The sequence below is a fragment of the Pelodiscus sinensis genome, chromosome 4, assembly GCF_052426305.1.
Source record: "Pelodiscus sinensis isolate ZL-2025 chromosome 4, ASM5242630v1, whole genome shotgun sequence".
NCBI classification, from domain to species: Eukaryota; Metazoa; Chordata; order Testudines; family Trionychidae; genus Pelodiscus; species Pelodiscus sinensis.
This window is the reverse complement of record NC_143055.1, coordinates 51462794-51482118: the sequence shown is the minus strand read 5'-3', so window position 1 is coordinate 51482118 and position 19325 is coordinate 51462794. Positions and strand designations below refer to the sequence as shown.

At 42.0% G+C, this 19325-nt stretch overlaps 1 protein-coding gene across 5 annotated transcripts in view; it reads left to right on the top strand.

Annotated features, from left to right (window-relative positions):
* Positions 1 to 19325, top strand: part of CLOCK (clock circadian regulator) — a 103909-nt gene that overhangs the window by 31759 nt on the left and 52825 nt on the right. The gene's annotated exons all lie outside the window — the stretch shown is intronic.

The following is a 19325-nucleotide window of genomic DNA, read 5'->3' as shown; positions in this document are numbered from 1 at the left end:
CAGTAAGCTTTAACATTAAAAAGTTTCTTGGAAGAGGAACAAACTTCTATTTAAAATGAAGAGTAATGTTGGAAAGTGTAAGAATATCTTTAAGGCCTTGTCTACATCATAGAGCTTTGTTGACACAAGTTAAGCCAATGACCAAAAACCAGTATAATCACATTGCTTGTGCACGTTTGCACAGTACTCATTCTGTCACACTAGGTAGCTCTCCCACTGTGCTATTTTCCGCCACCTCCATTGAGGAATTGTGGGAAGTGTTTTATGAATATATGCTTGGTATCCCATGAGGCAATTTATTTTGTCCCGATATTCCATGGGCTTCCAACTGCATTGCATAGCATTTCTCACAACTCCTTTTTACTGTGCACCCACAGTCTCTGAAAAGATGATCCAACATTTTTCTCTATTGTGTTCAATGTTATGATCATATCAAAAATGGTCATACAGTATATCATGAGCTCCAGATTTGAACATGAATCAGAATTGCCTGATCTGCTGTGTGCTGTGGAAAAAACAACATCAGATTACTTTTGGCCTTCGTGGAGCAGCTAAACATGGTAGACTCTTGCTTTTGGGCTTGGGAAACAAGCACTTAGTGGTGGGATTGCATTATTATGCAGGTTTTGGGATGACAAGCAGTGGCTACGGAGCTTTAGGATGCAGAAGGTCATTTTCCAAGAAGTGTGTGTGAGCTTGCCCTAGCACTGTAGAACAAAGACGTCAAAATTAGAGCTGCCTTCAATGAAGAAGTGGGTGGCAGTCACTTTGTGGAAGCTTGAGGCTCCAGACTCCTACTGCTCAGTCACAAACCAGTTTGAGGTCGGGAAGTCCACAATTGGAGTTGCATTCACGCAAGTATGCAGGACCATTATTGCATCCTTCTGCAAAGGACTGTGACTCTTGGCAATATGCATAAAATATTTTATGGGTTTGTGGCAATGGGATTCCTTCACTGCAGCAGGGTGATAGGTAGCATGCATATTCCATTTGTGGCGCCAGACCATCTTGGGATAAAGTCAATCAATAGGAAATGGGTACTTCTCTATGATATTGCCAGCACCTGTGGATCACTACAGGCATTTCACTGATATCAGTGTGGAGTAGTCTAGAAAGGTGCATGACACAAACAGGGACTTTTTTTCCAGACCAGAAGATTCCACTGGGGAATGCTGAAATGCCTTCAGTGATCCTGGGAAACTCAAAATACCCCTTACTCCCATGGCTCATAAGGCTTACATGAGACACCTGGACCGCAGCAAGGAGTGTTTCAACAATAGGCAGAGAAGGTGCAGAATAACTGTAGAACATCTCTTTGGCAAATTAAAAGCCTTTATGGCACGTTAGATGTCAATGAGGGAAATATTCCTGTAGTCATAGCAACCTGCTGTGTGTTCCATAATATTTGAGGCTAAGGGTGAAAAGTTTCTCTGGACTAAAGTGTGGAGGCTTGTAGTGTGCTAAATTTGTGTAGCTAGATACTAGAGCTATTAGAGAGGCACAATGAGGCAGTTTTGCTCCTTCTGCTGACAAAACTTTCCTGCTTTGCTGACAAAATAAAACCACTTCAATGAGAAGCAGCAAAGTTTTATCAATGAAGTGTCAGTGTCAAACCAGAGAGGCTGTGAGGCAGTTTTGACAGTGAGCATCAGTAACATGGCTTGCTATGCAGCATTTTGTCACTTGGTGGTAGAGGAAGGGTCACTGCCAAGGACCCTGGTGTCCAGCTTGTTATAGGAATAGCAAATCTTTAGCGCAGCAACAGAGCAATATTTTGCTTCCCTTGCCTTCTGGTAGACTGCTTTAGCTTCTCTGTCTTTCTACAGCACTGATGCATGTCTTGCTCACAGCCCTTATCCAACAAGCCATAAAAAATCTGCCTATAGGTAATAAAGTTTCTATAGCTGGAGCAGAGCTTCAACTGTGCAGCCTCCTCTCCCCACAGTGCCAGCAGATCCAACAAGTCAGGTGTGCTCCAAGTGGGAAAGCATTTGCAGTGTGGAGGCATCAGTGTCAGCTGAGTTGTGATGGAAGCTGTCCCCACCAAGCAAACAGAATTGGAATTTCAAAAATTCCAAGGCCTTTAAACGGGGAGGGCTGGGTGCCCATGTACTTGCGTGCAGGGCAGTAGGGTTTGAACTGCTAACCAGCGCAGTCAGGATGGCCACTATAGGCTATTTACAGCAACATAACCAAGTGCAGGATCTACACTGACACTTCATTGATAAAACTTTGCTGCTTCTCATTGAAGTGGTTTTATTTTGTCAGCAAAGCAGGAAAGTTTTGTCAGCAGAAGGAGCATTATTGTATGTACACACATGCTGTTTTGTCAACGAAACCTGACATTTGTTGACCAAACCATGTAGTGTAAACAAGGCATAAGTAAGCTATTCATCCACTAACATGTAGACTTAGCTAATTTACACAATTTTTTCATAATTTTTCTAATAAATCCTGTAGTGGTTGGAGACCTGATATTTTTTTCCTGCTGCCTGTGTTAAGTAAAGTAACTACAGGTCTGCTCTGCATTGGTGACATAACTCAAACCTCATTCACACTGTTATGCTAAGATATAGTCTGTTGGGCAGAAATACATATTTATTTAAAAAAGAAAACTTCTTTGTACTTTTCCTTCTGACCCCCTGTTAAATGAGAGTCAAACTCCTTATTGTCTGTATGGATTCCTGTTTGTTGGATGCTTATATCCTATAATTTTTATAAATAGCAGTGACTCACTAACACACTGTGTGAGATCCACTCATTTTCAGGCCCTTCCTTAGTGCTGGATTATTTGATCCAGTTGGTAAACTGGGAACCACACTAGGGAGTGGGTTCAAAACTATTTACCAAAATAAAAAGTAGAAACCATGAAATAGTCTAATACAGTTTTGTTTTAAACACGAACATGTTGGAGTTAATTGTAATATTAATGTTTGGTTTCACTAATTTTAATATCTTCAGTAACAATCTGGAAAGAGTATAGCAGCATTCTTCTGAAAGTTGCTGATGCTAAATCAGGAGATGTTGAGAGCTTGGGAAGATAAAACACAGAGCGGCCTAGGGAAGTTAAAAATATGGGGAAGAAGCTTTAAAGAAGATATTCGGACTAGAAATATTCAGGCAGTGTTAATTTTTAGTATTATGGTGGTAGAAATAACAATCCGATTCTATCAGAAACCTAGAAGGTGGTACTGCTGGAAGACTTGAGAGTGACTGAATAGCAAATTAAATGTAGCCATTTGCAGCCCCCCGAACAGTCAACGTGTTCAGGCCTTTCATGTTTGAGGCTTCATCATGAAGGAATAAGGGCATTGTCCCTATGGCTATGTCTAGACTATGCGGAAGATTCGAAAGAGGATATGCAAATTCCGTGGGAATCTGCATGTCTTCTTCTGATCTCACTTTTGAAAGCAGAGTTTTCGAAAGTGAAAGTACTCTAGATGCGTTTTTTCCGGCAAAAAAACCACATCTAGACTACTTTCACTTTCTGTTTTCGAAAGTGAGATTGGAAGAAGATATGCAAATTCCCGCAGAATTTGCATATCGTCTTTCGAATCATCTGTGTAGTCTAGACGAGCACTATGGGACTAACTCTGAGAGCTCAATCAAATTTTACTTTTAATTTTGGTGTATTGTCTCTGGTTTGAAATCAAGCATATAAAGTTTCAGACATGAGGAAAAATTTAAGAAACTATTGATTACATGCATTTTAAAGCCACCCATTAGTGTGGAATCAGGGCACGCTATGCATGTCTTCAAATCAAGTTAAGATTTCCCAATAGGAGGTACTGGAGTAAAACACCCAACCTTTCACAGTTTCACTTAAAAACAGAAAATGTAAAGAATCAATCAGTCAGTTAATGGCACCACATTTCATAGCTTACTATCTGTATAATGCCTGGTGAAATCTTGCAATTCTTTGTGACCAAGGTTTTGCTTAAAATACAGTTCCTCATTGGAGCAAATTCCTGAAGTGGAAACCTGTATCAGAGCAAGTTACGAAGAGGTTATAATGGAATACGAAATATAACCTTACGCTTTGCTATCCTGAATGCAACTCCTTTCATTTTTGTTCTATGAAAGAAGGAAAGGAGGTACTCCCTTGTTCTATCCTTGCAGTTGTTTATTTAGGACTTCCTGTTTCTACAACAGGTAGCTATAGTGGGAGGGAAATGGAAGAACTCAGTGACAGCTACCAGAGTCGTTGGTTTTTCATTTTGTCATGGTTTTTGTTTATTTTATAAGGAACTGGGCAAACACAGAAGTGTATGATAGAATTACAGTGTGTTTCTCTTCCCTGAGTATACTTTAAATCAGGGCTACTCAACTTTGGAAGCCCTGGGGGCCCTGATGATACTCACAGCACATGTCAAGAGCAATAACATAAGTGTGGTTGAATATACATGCAAATATATATGAAAATAACTTTTCACACTGACAGGCATTAATACGAAGCACTTCCCACAATGCCCCAGCACTCCTGGCACCTCCTCCCTTGGGGTTAGAAATGCCGACACCATGTACGTGTCTGTTCCAGCCCGTCTGCTTGCGTCTTTCAATGCTCACCCTGCCTGGAGGATGCCTTGCCGTTGTGGATTGTGTTTCCGGTGACGGTCATGTTCAAAGGATTCCCATCCATGGGCCACATGTTGAGCCCCGCGTAAACCCAAACCACACCGCAGGCCGCAAACAAATGGACCGTAGGCCACATTTTGAGTAGCCCTCCTTTAAATGTAAACTCCTAGGCTACGTCTACACTGGCATGATTTTCCGGAAATGCTTTTAACGGAAAAGTTTTCTGTTAAAAGCATTTTTGGAAAAGCGTGTCTAGATTGGCAGGACGCTTTTCTGGAAAAGCACTTTTTGCGGAAAAGCATCCGTGGCCAATCTAGACGCGCTTTTCTACAAAAAAGCCCTGATCGCCATTTTCACAATTGGGGCTTTTTTGCGGAAAACAGTACTGTGCTGTCTACACTGGCCCTTTTGCGCAAAAGTCTTTTGGAAAAAGACTTTTGCCTGAATGGGAGCAGCATAGTATTTCTGGAAAATCACTGACGATCTTACATGAGATTGTAAGTGCTTTTCCGGAAATTCAAGCAGCCAGTGTAGACAGCTGGCAAGTTTTTCTGGAAAAGCGGCTTATTTTCCGGAAAAACTTGCCAGTCTAGACACAGCCCTAGAGTTTAGTCAGTATCTGCCCCCACCTCCAATCCCACCCATCCTTTCATTGTGAGGCATCTAACTCTTGGATACTGCCACATGTATCCCCATTCAGGTTAGGCCAAATGCATTGTTTCTGGCTTTATGGTAAGAAAATATGTTTGATACACAGAATTACGCAGTGTAACTGCTGGAAAAACACACTGAGTAAGTTATTCTTTGCAGTCTTTCTTCCCTACCCCTCCCAGGCTCAAGATTAGAGGAGGGCCGATTAAAAAAACTGATATTCCACTGTGATGATTTGGAAGGGCAGGGTGGTATAAAAGTTAAGTCTCAATTTAATTCCCTTCCTAAACTCTTTTAGACTGTCATTGACTGAAAAGCTGAAGAGAAGTGCAAACTGTTCATTCTCCATAGGCACTTAGGTAGGCACTCAGTTGTGCATGATTCTCTTGCATGCATAGGTTTAAGAATCAGGTGCATTTTAAACAGTGTAAAATCCTATAGATTGCACATTTGATTTAAAACCCTAAGCCACTGTAAAACAATCAGGGCCCTTATTTACATATCTTTGCATTTTTGCAAATGGAATAATCAAGTTTCAGATTAAGTCTTAGATTCCTTCATTAGCACAGTCTAATTCTGTACTTCAGTGATGTAGGGTGCATCTGCTCTACCATTCTGTTCTTGTAGAATCCATTAACTACATTTTAGGAATCTTACAAATTACATAGCCAGAGTCATCTACTAGACTTAGATTTAATGCATCATTTCATTGCGTGTACTCAGCTCCATATTGGTGTTCTTTATGTAGAGGTTCAAAATATATACTAAACATATTATTAAAATATACAAAACTCAAGCTGACCTATAGAGAGAGCATCTTATGGCAACGTGTACACATTGCATTAATGCTCTGCTTTCTGCATAGGCTTGCAATTGAATATAAAGTTCAATTCCAGGTTTGAGTCCTGATATTCAAAGCCTCCTGAAACTGACCCTAGCTACCTGATAGATAATCTTTCCCTCCACAAATATGGGTCTTGCTGATTGATTTGTTCTGCTGAAATGATGAAATTATTAATGAGGGAAGAATGAATGTGAAACTGATTATTTTCAGAACTAAATACAGAATTCATTTTAATCAGTTTAGCTTTCCCTTTAGTAATTTCTTCAGTAATTACTTTCCTTCAGTAATTTCTTCTCACACATACAAGTTATTCACCCATTCACAAACAAAAATCCCTAAAAACAAACCAAGCTAATTCTCTACAGGTGGGAAGGTAGAAAGTGAGAGAGACCGGTTTTGCCTACACTTCTAAAATTAAAGTGTAGCCACGGCTGCACTTTAAAGTGGATGTGTGGCCATGGCAGGGGCGCTGGGAGAGAGCTCTCCTAACGTTCTATGAAAACCACCTCCACAAAGGAAGTAGATAATAGTGCTGGATCCGTGGTTCCAGTGGCCACTGGGCATGTGCCCCCAACTGCTGTGGGCAGGCGGGGTAATAGGCCAGCTGCTGGCTGGGCAAGAACAGCAGGGCGTGGCACCAGGAGCTGGGATTTCCCCACACACTCACTGGCAGAGGTGGAGGAATGGCCATAGCTTGCTCTGCTCTTCTGGGTGCATTTGCACTTACTGATGGGAAGCAGAGTGACTCAGCCAGAAAGCAGAGAGAGCTAGGGCTGTGTCCCTCCACTTTCCCCCATCTCTGCCACTAAGTGCAGGGGGGGCTGACCCCTGGCCCTGCTATTCCCCTGTTCCACATCACTCAAGGAAGGGGGCTTGAAGGAAAGAGGCAGGATAGGGGGGCCTGGGTCAAAGGGCAGGTTGTCCTCGCCCTCCCCTGGCATAGGGGTGGCATCTGGAGAAATCATGTGGGGTGGACAGTCATGTGGCCAGTTCCTCCCCATGTCCCTTGTGAGCAGTTGTCCCTGACTAGCACTTTATAGTTGTGTAAGCAAAGATTGTCATATGAGTCTTCTAGCACTGTATGTATTGTGGTATTAAATTAGTTAATGTGTTTGTTTAAAAAAATGGGTGGTCAAACATCACATAGGAACTCAGAGAGACAGCATGGATAGATGGTTAAGATAATTGTGTGTTTGACTTTTCAATCCTTACATTCTTTTAACATGGGGATGTTTATGTAACATCCCGAGTCTTAAAATAAATTAAATAAATAAAAAAACTTAACCTAATTCTGCCATCTGGAAACTATTGATCCTTCTCTCCAGGCTGGGCCATCAAGAGTGTTTGGGCTTTTAAATCCATAGAACAGACTGCTAACAGTAACTTATAGTAACAGTAAGGATGCTATCAGCTATTGCAGCATTAAATGAGGATGACACATATTTCACCAGTGGGTTTCACAGCTACCTGCTGACAGCAGAGAAATGTGGGTTCCAGAATTCTAGCTCTAATTTCAGATATTGGAGAAGTGTGTTTCCTTCTGTCTCCATTGCTACCTCCTTCCCATGTGTCCCCAGCTCCTGACCCCTTTTCCCTCTGCACTTACGGCCCCCTCCTAAACCTTCCCTCCCTTTGCTTCTATCCTTTTCTGCTTCTCACACCCTTCTGGTCCCTGCAATACCCACTTTCCCCATGTTCATCTTACAGTCTAAGGCAGGGCTACTTCAACTCTGGAAGCCCCAGGGGCCACAATGATACTCATAGCACATGCCTAGGGCCACAACTTTAGTGTGGTCGCATATACATCCAAATATATATATATATGCAAATAGCTTCTTTCACACTGACGGGCATGAATACCAAGATTAAGGCTAGACTACACAACACACAGGCCCCCCATTTTGGTCAGTTCTGCAGATATTAATAAAATGCAATATTACCTGATTTCTATCCATATGACAGCACATTTAATGAGCAATGGCAGTCCAGGAATGTAACTGCTAAAACACATAGCAACAGAAGACCATTATATTGACTCCTTTTTTGTTTTGGCTCCCACTCATGGGCCGTGTGTTGAGCCCTGCATAAATCCAAACTGCACTGTGGGCTGCAAACAAACAGGCCACGGGTTGCATGTTGAGTAGCCCTGGTCTAAGGGTATGTCTACACTGCAGCTGGAAATGTGCTTCCTAGCATAGGCAACCAGTTTGAGCACTAGGTCTGCTTGAACTAATATGGCAAAAACAGTGTAGTCAGTGGTAGCACAAGCAGCAGCTCAGGCTAACCACTTGAGTACAAACCTGCCCATCCACCTGGTGTATACTTGGGTAGCTAGCCTGAGCCACTGCCTGTGGCTCAGGCTAGCTGCTATTTTTAGCCTGTGGAATGCTGCTATTTTTAACATGCTAGCTCAAGTAGAGCTAGTGCTTGTCTATGTACTGTGCTGGGAGAGAAACTCGAAGCTGCGGTGTTGATGGACCTGAAGCCAGGCTGTTTTTTCTCTTTTTGTCTGGGTTCCTGAAAAGGGTACATTAAGTCTACAGGAGAGAGATTCTCCCTGCTCTTACTTTTGGTGCCTGTCATTCCAGCAGCCCAGAACAGTCACTGCAGGGAAAGTCTTGCTCCACCCTTGCTGCCCTGAAATGGAGTATGCTCAGATACTTTGTGGGGATGGGCAAAAACTGCAGTTAAACAGATGCATGGTCTGAGCACTGTGAATGTGAGTCAGGTGTGGGTGTCTAATTGCAGTGTAGACATACCCTTGGAGTACTTCCCAAACTGATCAGGGATCCACCCTTTTAAGGACCTAACCCTCTCTAAATTTGACAGGCTTAATAGATTCAATGGTCTGAGGCTGATTGTACTCCCCCCCAACCCCCAGGAGCTTTGTAACACCTTCCTGACTGGGGTAGTGATCTGTGCTAGTACAGTTCTGTTGATTTTTTTAATCTGACTGATGACCGTATAAAAGTTAAATTATTTGTAAAAGAACCTAGTCCTATCAAGACTGTCATTACTTAACTTCACGAAACATGTAAGTTTTAGGTTATGTCTACACTGCCGAGAAAAGTCAGAAAAAGATACGCACATTGCAAACTGAGAGGAATACAGGGATGCCAAAAGAACACGTCTCCTTTTTTGTAAACTTTTCTGAAAAAGCGGATGCATTCCTTAGATGCAGCAGAGGCGGGTATCCCAGAAAAGCTCTACAGTCTAGAAATAACCTTAGTGGGGATTCAGATCTTCAATGGTAAAAACAGTGTAGCCAGTGGTAGCATAGGCAGCAGCTCAGACTAGCCACTTTAGTGTAGAGTGGTTTAAACTTGTTACACCCTTTTGGATTGCAATCTGTCTCACTTTTTCAGAAGCAAAGGCAATACTACTAGACTCAATTATACATTTTTGAATGCTTCTGTCAACCAGACTGAAGGTGATTGAGAACAGAAATAATTACATTTAACATTGTTTTGGCTTTCCTGATGGCATTTTTTGGTTTCAGTTAGGCTTTTAAAATGCATTCATTCAGTAGGGCATTTAGTGAACCCAGTTAATGGACTTTTCTTGGAGATCAAAAGAATATTCAAGTTATTTCTTCTCTACCTCTACAGTTCTTTGAGAGTTTACTACTTTTAGGAAGAAATTTTTCCAAAATTTGAGCTAATATTTTAGTGAATTTTTTAAAAAAAATATTAATACAGGAATTAATCATTGAAAAATCTCTTTTCTCTTTGGTCAGATACATTAAAATATTAATCTTCAGGGGGAAATATGACCAGCATTTTTAAGTATTCAAATATTTGAAATTGCTAATGCACTATGTCTTGAGTGTGGATGTCTGCAAGCTGAGTGGTTTCAATGCTATTAACTTCATATAACTGAAAAACCTGAGTGTAATAATATTTGAAAATTCCCTCCTTTACAACTTATTAACTCTGAGAAGTTTCCAGAGATGCTAATTAGTGTTCTATAAAGGCTTGTGTCTTTGTGCTTAGCACTTCTGATGTCAAATAAACAGGAATCATTTGTTGCTTTGCACTTATGTTTTTTCCTGAGCTGTCTATTATATATTTTGAAGAGTTTGTGGATTTGTTTGTGCAAAATAAAGTCATACTTGGTGATTACCTACAGACACCAAATTTGGCATAAACCATCCTGCCACTTAAATTAGCTGAGTGCACTACTTTTTACACTGGAATATGCTGAGTGAAAGGTTTAAATAATTATTTTTGTTTTTAATTGGAAAAAAGCCATGACTACTATGATGAGAGTTCATAAAAATATTTGCTAACAAATTAAAATCAAGTTGTCTATTCAAATATAATTTAGTGCAAAGAAAATATTTGTTACAAATCACAAAATAATTTAAATTAATTACAGAAAGAGTAATGGAAGCTTTACAAGTTTCTGATTCAAACGTACTATGTATGGTAATTATTCATTTTATTGAATAATATTTGAAGTTGAAATCCTGCAAATGTAAAACTGTTGTTTACTTCCCTTTTTCAAGCACATTAATAAAAAATATTACCTGTATTTAATTTCTTGATCTTTCCTATAAATGTAATCTATATAAAATGGCTTTGCTTGGTCAATGACGGGCCTCACCTGCTAGTTACTGAGAAATCATTACAGAACATGTGTAACTTTAGGTATTTACATATAATGCTTCTTCCATTTTGAACTGGTGCAAATAGTTACTGTCGATTGCATACATCTTCAGGTCTATTTGATGGAAATTGGGAAAAAAAGTTAAATGGATTTGCCTTCTTACATAAGAATGTGTCTAGCTTGATATGGCTCACATGAGAGAAAATTAAAAATAGGAAGTTGACCAGCTGACTAAGTTTAGGCTTAGTGCTAAAGAAGGGATTTAACCAGATTTTTTTTTCTTACACTTTAGGAATGTAGTATGTACTCTTCAAAATATAGCACTCCTTGAAGTACAGAATAAAATTTAGGAATTTGCAAGCAGAATCTTTGGCATATTAGGATTTTGTTTGTTTTTTGTGATTTATTGACTATTGGGAAGAAGGGAAGATCAAAGATAAGAGAGAGTAAATATATAATCCAGGATTGAGGAAGTAATTTAGTGGAGACTAGAGAAGTAAAGGCAATAACTTCCTGATTTAGGGAATATAAAGCCTAACTTGAAATTGGTCATCAGAGTGTCTCAATGTTGTGATTGGTTGTGGTCACAGAAGTCCCCTTGGGAGTGTTTCCTGGTGTGCTGATCATGCCACTGACACCTGTCGCCTTGGTCGCTGGGACTCCCCACCACCCTGTCATGCTGGGCCAGATCTGCTGGCCTCCCGCAGACAAGACACAAGAGTTGGGGTTACTAGAGATGTAAGTGAGTAATCGACTATCCAGTAAACCTACGCTTATCGGGTAGTCAAGTGGACTACTCACATTGCCCATTCTCCTTGCTGCCTCTGTATCTTAAAAGCCGGTTCCTCCTAGCACCCTCTTCATGGTGCCACCAGTCCCCCTCCTCGCTGCTGCACACCTGGCTCCTGCTACATTTAAACTGCAGGAGCTACCCCTGCTGTGGCTCTGGACCCGGTGTGAGCTGGGACTGAGTGCCTTCTTTCATTGACCAACTAATTGTGTAATTGATAAAATGGGTTATACGATTAACCAAATACCCACCTCTTAACATCCTTAGGAGTTACTCCACCCCTCACAGCAGTGCAGACACTGAACCATTTCAGCACAGGGAGAATGCAGTTCCAGGGCACAACACCCAGGAAACCAGCCTCCAAAAGGGATTAAACCCCCAAATAAATCAGTCTTTCTCTGCGTAAAAGAGAAAGCACAAGTAAAGCTCATGAGGATGTTTACCCTCTTTATGAATGAAAGAGAAGTATGTACATTGGTCATCACCCTACTCCCCAGTATCAATTATTTACACTGAGACTGATAATAAAATGTTTTATTAAGTACAAACAGAAGGATTTAAGGGTTGCAAGTGAAAATAGACCGATATCAAAGTAAGCTACTGAGTTAAAAGAAAAATGCATAGCTTGTGGTAATTTACAAAAACAACTTACTTGCAAGCAGATTCTTACCTTAATGAGCTGTTCTTGTTCCAAGCATGATCTTCCGTTAAGAGACTCCTTTATCCTGGCCTGGGTCCCCAGCACTTTGTAACTTTTCAGGGTTTTCCAGATCAGCTGAAGACAAATGGCTCATAGCTTCCCATTGCTTAAATAGTCTTTCTCCCAGGGTGGGAACCTTATTCTACATCCCCCCTTCATGGAAAACTACTAGGGTCAAAATAGAATTCCAGGATCAAGTTGTATGGTCACATGTCTTACTAGTCTAATCACCTGTGGACTTTCAGGACAAACAAGACTGTTTACAAATTATTAGGTTGATCGCTAAATTGCTAAGTTTCATTTAATATCTTAATGATCTGGAAGCACATTAAATATCTGAAAATAAAGTAAATTGGAAAATATTAAAACAAAAGTGAAGACAGAGATAATACACATCATTCTAAGAAGGGGAGAAAGCTGGACTCGTGATTAAAGCATTGGACTGACTTAGAATAATTGGGCTCTATTGCTAGCTCTGCTACTGATTTCTTCTCTGATCTTGGACATGCTGGCTGCGTCTAGACTGGCATGATTTTGCGGAAATACTTTTAACGGAAAAGTTTTTCCGTTAAAAGTATTTCCGCAAAAGCGCGTCTAGATTGGCACGGCTGCTTTTGAGCAAAAAGTGCTTTTGAGCAAAAGCATTCGTGGCCAGTCTAGACGCGATTTTGCGTAAGAAAGCCCCGATGGCCATTTTAGCCATTGGGGCTTTTTTGCGCAAAACAGTTCTTCCCTGTCTCCGTTGGCCCTCTTGCGCAAGTATTCTTGCGCAAGATGGCTTTTTCCCGAGTGGGAGCGTGAAAGTATTTGCGCAAGAAGCACTGATTTTGTACATTACAAAGTCAGTGCTCTTGCGTAAATTCAAGCGGCCAGTGTAGATAGCTGGCAAGTTTTTGCTCAAAATCTTGCCAGTCTAGATGCACCTGCTATGTATAGGAGGCCCCTTTGCCCAAACAGAACCTAGTACAGGATTGGGAATTTAAACTTTGCACCTCAACTACCCAACTTCATCTTCATTGGGGGCTTCATTGTGCACGTTGATACCCCCCTTGAATCTTATGACTCACTTAGATTTGCTTACAATTTGTCGTTACTCCTGCCCACAGTTACGCCATGAACTTCATCAGCAGCTCCTGAAATGAGCCTGTTCTGCCACTCGTGAAAACAACTTGATCCTTCTAGGCTTCCTCCAGTATATCTCTCATTCTTTATCTTATTCCCCCTGCATGTACTAACCATCTTGCCTTATCAGAACTCATTCTCCCTGCCTTTCACACTTCAGATTCTGTCTGCCATACTGGAAAACTCCAATATTAATTTACATACTTTAAATAATTTTTTAAAAGGTGGTTGGTATGTTAACACTAAAATCTAGAAATGTTGTCAGATGGTCTGTGCTAAGAGAGAAGAGCAGAAGGTATAATGAAAACAGCATGATCCTGATCCACATCCGACGACTGCAGGCACAACGGCAGGCATCAGAGCCTTCCACAGGACTAGTGTATAGCTCTGTAACTAGACTGTGTCCTGCAAGACCCACTGCCATAATAGTGGGAATGGGCTTACACAAAGTCCTTTGCAGGTCTCCAGTAGGTATTCCTTGAAAACTATCTGTTACTTGTGATGGTTCCCACTACATGTGTCTCAGAAGCAGATTATATGTACATGTCTACAGGCTTGGGTGTTTTCCTCAGCTTTCAGTTTGCACGCTATTTTGCTTAGGTTGGCCATGAGAGAGCCCAGGGCCATGCCCTTCTCGAGCCAGCACAAATTATTCTGTGAAGTGGAGACAAAAAATAAAAGGGAATTAATTTTTTTAAATGCACAGCAAAAAGCATGAGAGAGAAGGAGAAAATGAGGTAAAACAAAAACTATTCTGGGGCATAACTTGATGTATGATGTCTAGTAAGGATGTTAAGAGGCAGGTAAACCGCTAATTGTGTGGCCGATAAACATTTTATCGGCTACATGATTAGTCAATAAGGGAAGGCTTCCTCCGTTCCAGCTCACGCCGGATCTGGGAGCTAGCCCCGCTGTGCTCTGCTTTTTCAATGTAGAAAGAGCCGAGCTGCCTGCGTGCCCAGCTCTTACTACATTTAAAATGCAGAGGCACAGCAGGGGTAGCTCGGGTCCAGTGCAAGCCAGGATTAAGCCAGGATTGCTCGGTATCAGCTCACGCCAGGTCCAGCAGCCTCTGTTCGCTGCGGGTTTCAGCGGGGAGCTGGGACCTCCTATGGACAGGGGTTGCTACCAGAACAGCCTCTGCCCACGGCGAGCCTGAGTCCACCATGAGCAGAGGCTGCTTTGCAGCAGCCTCCCCTTCTTCCCCGATCCTGCGCTGCTGCCTCTGATACACCAGCGCGGTGTGAGACAGGCAGCACCACGGAAAAGGTGCTGGGGGGCAATCGACTTTTAAGCTGGCTCCCCCAGCACCTGCTCTCCACCCCTCCCCTTGCTGCCTCTTTATCAGAGTAGTTGACTACTCACTTAGGGAACGTCTACACTATAACGTTAATTCGAACTAACTTAGTTTGAATTAGTTAATTCGAACTAAGCTAATTCGAACTAACGGATCCAGACTAAAAAACTAGTTCGAATTAGCGTTTTGCTAATTCGAACTAGCATGTCCACATTAAGTGGACCCTGAACCAGGCTTAAGGATGGCCGGAAGCAGTGCCGGCAGGGCATCAGAGGAGGACTTAGAGCGTGGAGATGCTGTCTCAGGCTAGCCGAGGGCTGTGCTTAAAGGGTCCCGACCCCCACCCCGGACAGACAGTTCTCAGGGGTGCCCTGCTTGCAAAGCAGTCCTGGTTTGGATTGCCCGGAGTACCCACACTGGGCACATCACAGCACACGGCCATCAGCCCGGCTGCACTTGCCGCAGGCTGCCATCTGGGGAGAGAGGGCAATTGGGGGGCTGCAGGAGAGCTTCCACCCCCAGAAGCCCGCAGAGTCAGCCCAGTCCTCCCTGTTGGGGGTGCGTACCCCATTCCTCTCACCTCCTTCCACTTACCCTTCCCTAACCCCTCTTCTTGATGTACAAAATAAAGGACAATTGTGTTCAAAACTGGAATCTCTCTTTATTGAACAAAACTGGGGGAGACTGGGAAAAGGAGGTGGGAGAGAGGAAGAGAGAGGGTGGGAGAGGGGAAGGCAACTACAATGATGAGGGGTTTGGAACAGGTCCCATATGAAGAGAGGCTAAAGAGACTGGGACTTTTCACCTTAGAAAAGAGAAGACGGAGGGGGGACAGGATAGAGGTCTCTAAAAGCAGGAGTTGGGTGGAGAGGGTGCATACAGAAAAGTTCTTCATTAGTTCCCATAAAGAAGGACTAGAGGACACCAAAGGAAAGGAATGGGGAGCAGGCTTCAAACTAGTAACAGAAAGTTGTTCTTCACAAAGTAAAGAGTCAACCTGTGGAACTCCTTGCTGCAGGAGGCTGTGAAGGCTAGAACTAGAACAGAGTTTAAAGGGAAGTGAGATCAAGTCATGGAGGTTGGGTCCATGGAGTGCTATTAGCCAGGGGGTAGGAGTGGTGTCCCTGCCCAAGGTTTGTGGAAGGCTGGAGAGGGATGGCATGAGACAAATGGCTTGGTCACTGTCTTCGGTCCATCCCCTCCAGGGTCCCTAGGGTTGGCCGCTGTCGGCAGACAGGCTACTGGGCTAGATGGACCTTTGGTCTGACCCAGGACGGCCATTGTAAGCTCAGGGTTCAGGGTCGGGGGTCTCAGTGGACCACCTTGATTTTCATGCACACCTGTTCCTGGGTGGCCAGGCTGTCAGCTCTCCTGCCCAAGTCGGCCACTTTCCTGTGCCTAGTGCGGAGATCGTGGACGAGGTCCACGATGTCCGCACTAGCCCAGGCGGGTGCCCGCCTCTTGCAGTCCCGGGCAAGGTCCCGGGAGCCGCCAGCCTGGTCCCGGGAAGAGAGGGAGGGCTGGGGGGCAGAGGGTGGCTGTCTCGTGCCGTGCCAGGTGCAGGGTCTACTGGCTGGGTGCTGGCAGGCTTGCACCTGGCACGGGCACCGTAGCCAGCCCGTGCCCCTTTAAGGGGGCCGGGAGGGGGGCAGAAGAGTTTCCCTGGTGTTGGCCAGAGTGGCCACCAGGGAAACCTGGGGAAGGCTAGCCTCCCACTAGTTCGAATTAAGGGGCTACACACCCCTTAATTCGAACTAGCTAGTTCGAACTAGGCTTAATCTTCGTAAAATGAGGATTACCTAGTTCGAACTAAGCGCTCCGTTAGTTCGAATTAAATTCGAACTAACGAAGCGCTAGTGTAGTGCCTATGAAAGTTAGTTCGAACTAACGTCCGTTAGTTCGAACTAACTTTGTAGTATAGACATACCCTTACATCCCTAATGCCTATCCATACATCCATTGCAGTTGGGTGCTGCAGTAGAACAAGTTGAGAGCCACTGGTACAAATTAAGAAAGCAGCATTTTTACTCAACATTAGTACCTACAAATGCATAAGTGGCTTCAGCATTTCTACTGTAAATAAATGTTTGTGGTGTAATGGTTAGATCAGGGAACACTGTGTAGCTAGATACTATTGTTCTTGAACAGTTTTGATTCTTTAAAATCATGAAGGATTAGCAGTAGAAATGCCCTATTAGATCATTAGTAAATTCCCTTATCATATTAGGATTGTGGTACATAGAGTAAGTACTAAAATGTTAATGATCTGTCCCTGTTAGAAATACTTACTAAACCTAACAAGCTGGGAAATTGGGAGACACACAGAATCTGTCAGAAAACTGAATTCTGTTTTCTATGATTTTTCCTGGCAGAAATTCTTCAGACTAATATTATGTAAGACTAGATGATGATGATTGTTTTCCTTTCTGGCCCTGGAATCTGGATTTTATGAAAAAGCTGTTTGTAAAACCAAGCTCTCTATATAATATTGTTTACAAAATAATGTTGTGTTCACTGTCTCTTTAAAAATATTTAGTAATAATATTGGAAAAATATTGGCTGACTACCTTGGAGACTTAAGTTCTTTGTCCACACAACAGATAGAGTGGGTGGGCAGAAGCAATGCAAGTTTCCCTACGCTGCTTCAGCAATTTCTCAATTCTATCGTGACATGACTGGTGTTAGGAGTGAGACAGTTTCTCAACCTTCAGACCTTGTTCCATAATTGGAACTGAGAATCAGTGGTACCAATTTTAGTACCAGTTGTGGATGTAAAACTCTACTGTGGTTACTAATTCTTTCCATATAGATATCTGACCACTCGCAAATGTGATATAAATGTTCATTATTATCTTGGGCAGGATTCCAGCTGGTGATTCTGTAAGTGCTTCAAAGACTCAATATCTTGATTACTTTGGCCACCCAGGTATGTCTGCTTTGCAGTTGGAAGCATGCCTCTTAGCCCCAGTAAACGGATACATACTACCTTACCAAAAATAGCAGGACATGGTGACATTGGTGGCAGATGAGGCAAGTCGCCAAAGTACAAATCTATCCAGCACTTTGAGTCAGTACTTTGGTGGCTACCTTGTATCATCATCCATGACACTACTATTGTTGATACTACTATTTTTACCCTGTTAGCTCAAACAGAGTTGGAGCATGTCTCTGTTTATCCAGGTTTGGAGGCATGCCTCCAACCGCTGTATAGATGTACCCCTTATTACTTGCTGTCTTCCTCTGCAGGTAAGCGTGATGTGGAAATGTGTAGTGTTGCCAGCTCTCATGATTTTGCTGCAGGTCTCTTAGAGTTATTTGTCTTAAAGTTCTAGCTGCTGGAATCAGGAGATTGCATGAGACTCTTAGTTTAATTTTCAGAAAAGTTTCTAGCCCTTATGATTTCTGGGAAAAGTTGAAAAAATTTACTGACTATTCTATAAAGGTTTAAAATCTGGAAGGCAAATAAAAGAACCTAATATGTTTTTTAAAATCTCATGATTTTTGGAGTCCTTCATGACCTATGAATATCTTGGCTGGGCAATACTTATGGGTAGACATCAACACTTTTCTGCTAGGTTTCACGTGCATTCTCTACTTACTAAAGCTCCTATGTGGTTTTGTTTGAAAAAGCCTTTTCCACTGTGTTTAACTTGCTTCTTGCTTTCATTTAAACTTCCATATGTTTCAGTAACCACTTATGAAAGTCAAAAGGTTTTTTCCTTTCTCCAAAGTCTCCCTTCAAATGTGTCCTTTTCTACTATATTCTTTTTAGACATTATGAAATGTGACTTTGTACTGTTTAACCTCAGAATATTCTCTGCAATAGGAGATCTCCTGCATGCACAGCTTGTACAGCTGTAAAATTTTCCTCATTTAGAGCTGTCAGAACTTGTGGAAGGGTTGGCAAAGCCTTACACTCTGAACAGTTTAAAAACATGGGCTTCATATTACAGTCTCTGTAATCTAGATTTCAACAAGTCTCTTTGTGACTGTTAATGTTTACACTTGTCAGACCGAACAAAACTATCTAAATGTGAGATGAGGGTTTAACCACCTTACAAAAAAAGTAGGTCAATGGGCCAGCGGGTTATTAGGCCAGAGAAAAATGAGTGGGTTCACTGAGTCATGCTGCGTAGCTGTTTTTCTTCTTTTGGCAGAAACTCTGCATTAATTTCATAGGGTTTTTTCAGTGTTTTTTTAACTAGTTAAAGACTCCTAGCAGGAACAGAGAGAGAAGCAATCATATTTTTAATTAAACTTAAACATACTACATGTACTTTTTACTTCTCTAAGAATAATTATTCTTAAGCCGTTAGCTAAATATACAAGTTCAGTACTTTTACAGGAATTCTTTGCTACAGAGAAAACACACTTTTTTTCATAACCTAAAATACATCACAGCTTTAAATATAAGGCACTGGAATGAAAATTACAGAAAATAGTGGTATACAATTCGTTTTGTGAAGAAATCAAAACTTTCTGACAGCATGGCCAATAGCTGAGGCAGAGAGAAATTATGTCTAGCAAGTGAAGAAAGATGTGGATTAGGTAACTTTGAAAACAGACACAAAATAGCTTGGAGGGCTGTTTTAGACAATGGGAAGTGTAGAAGCGAATGCATTAAAACCAAAATGATTGTAAGAAGAAACTGGAAAGCGTGATTGCTGGATTCATGAAGTTGAGCATCAAAGGGTGTAGATACTTGAGGCAGGTTTGGAATAAGTACTTCTAAAAGACA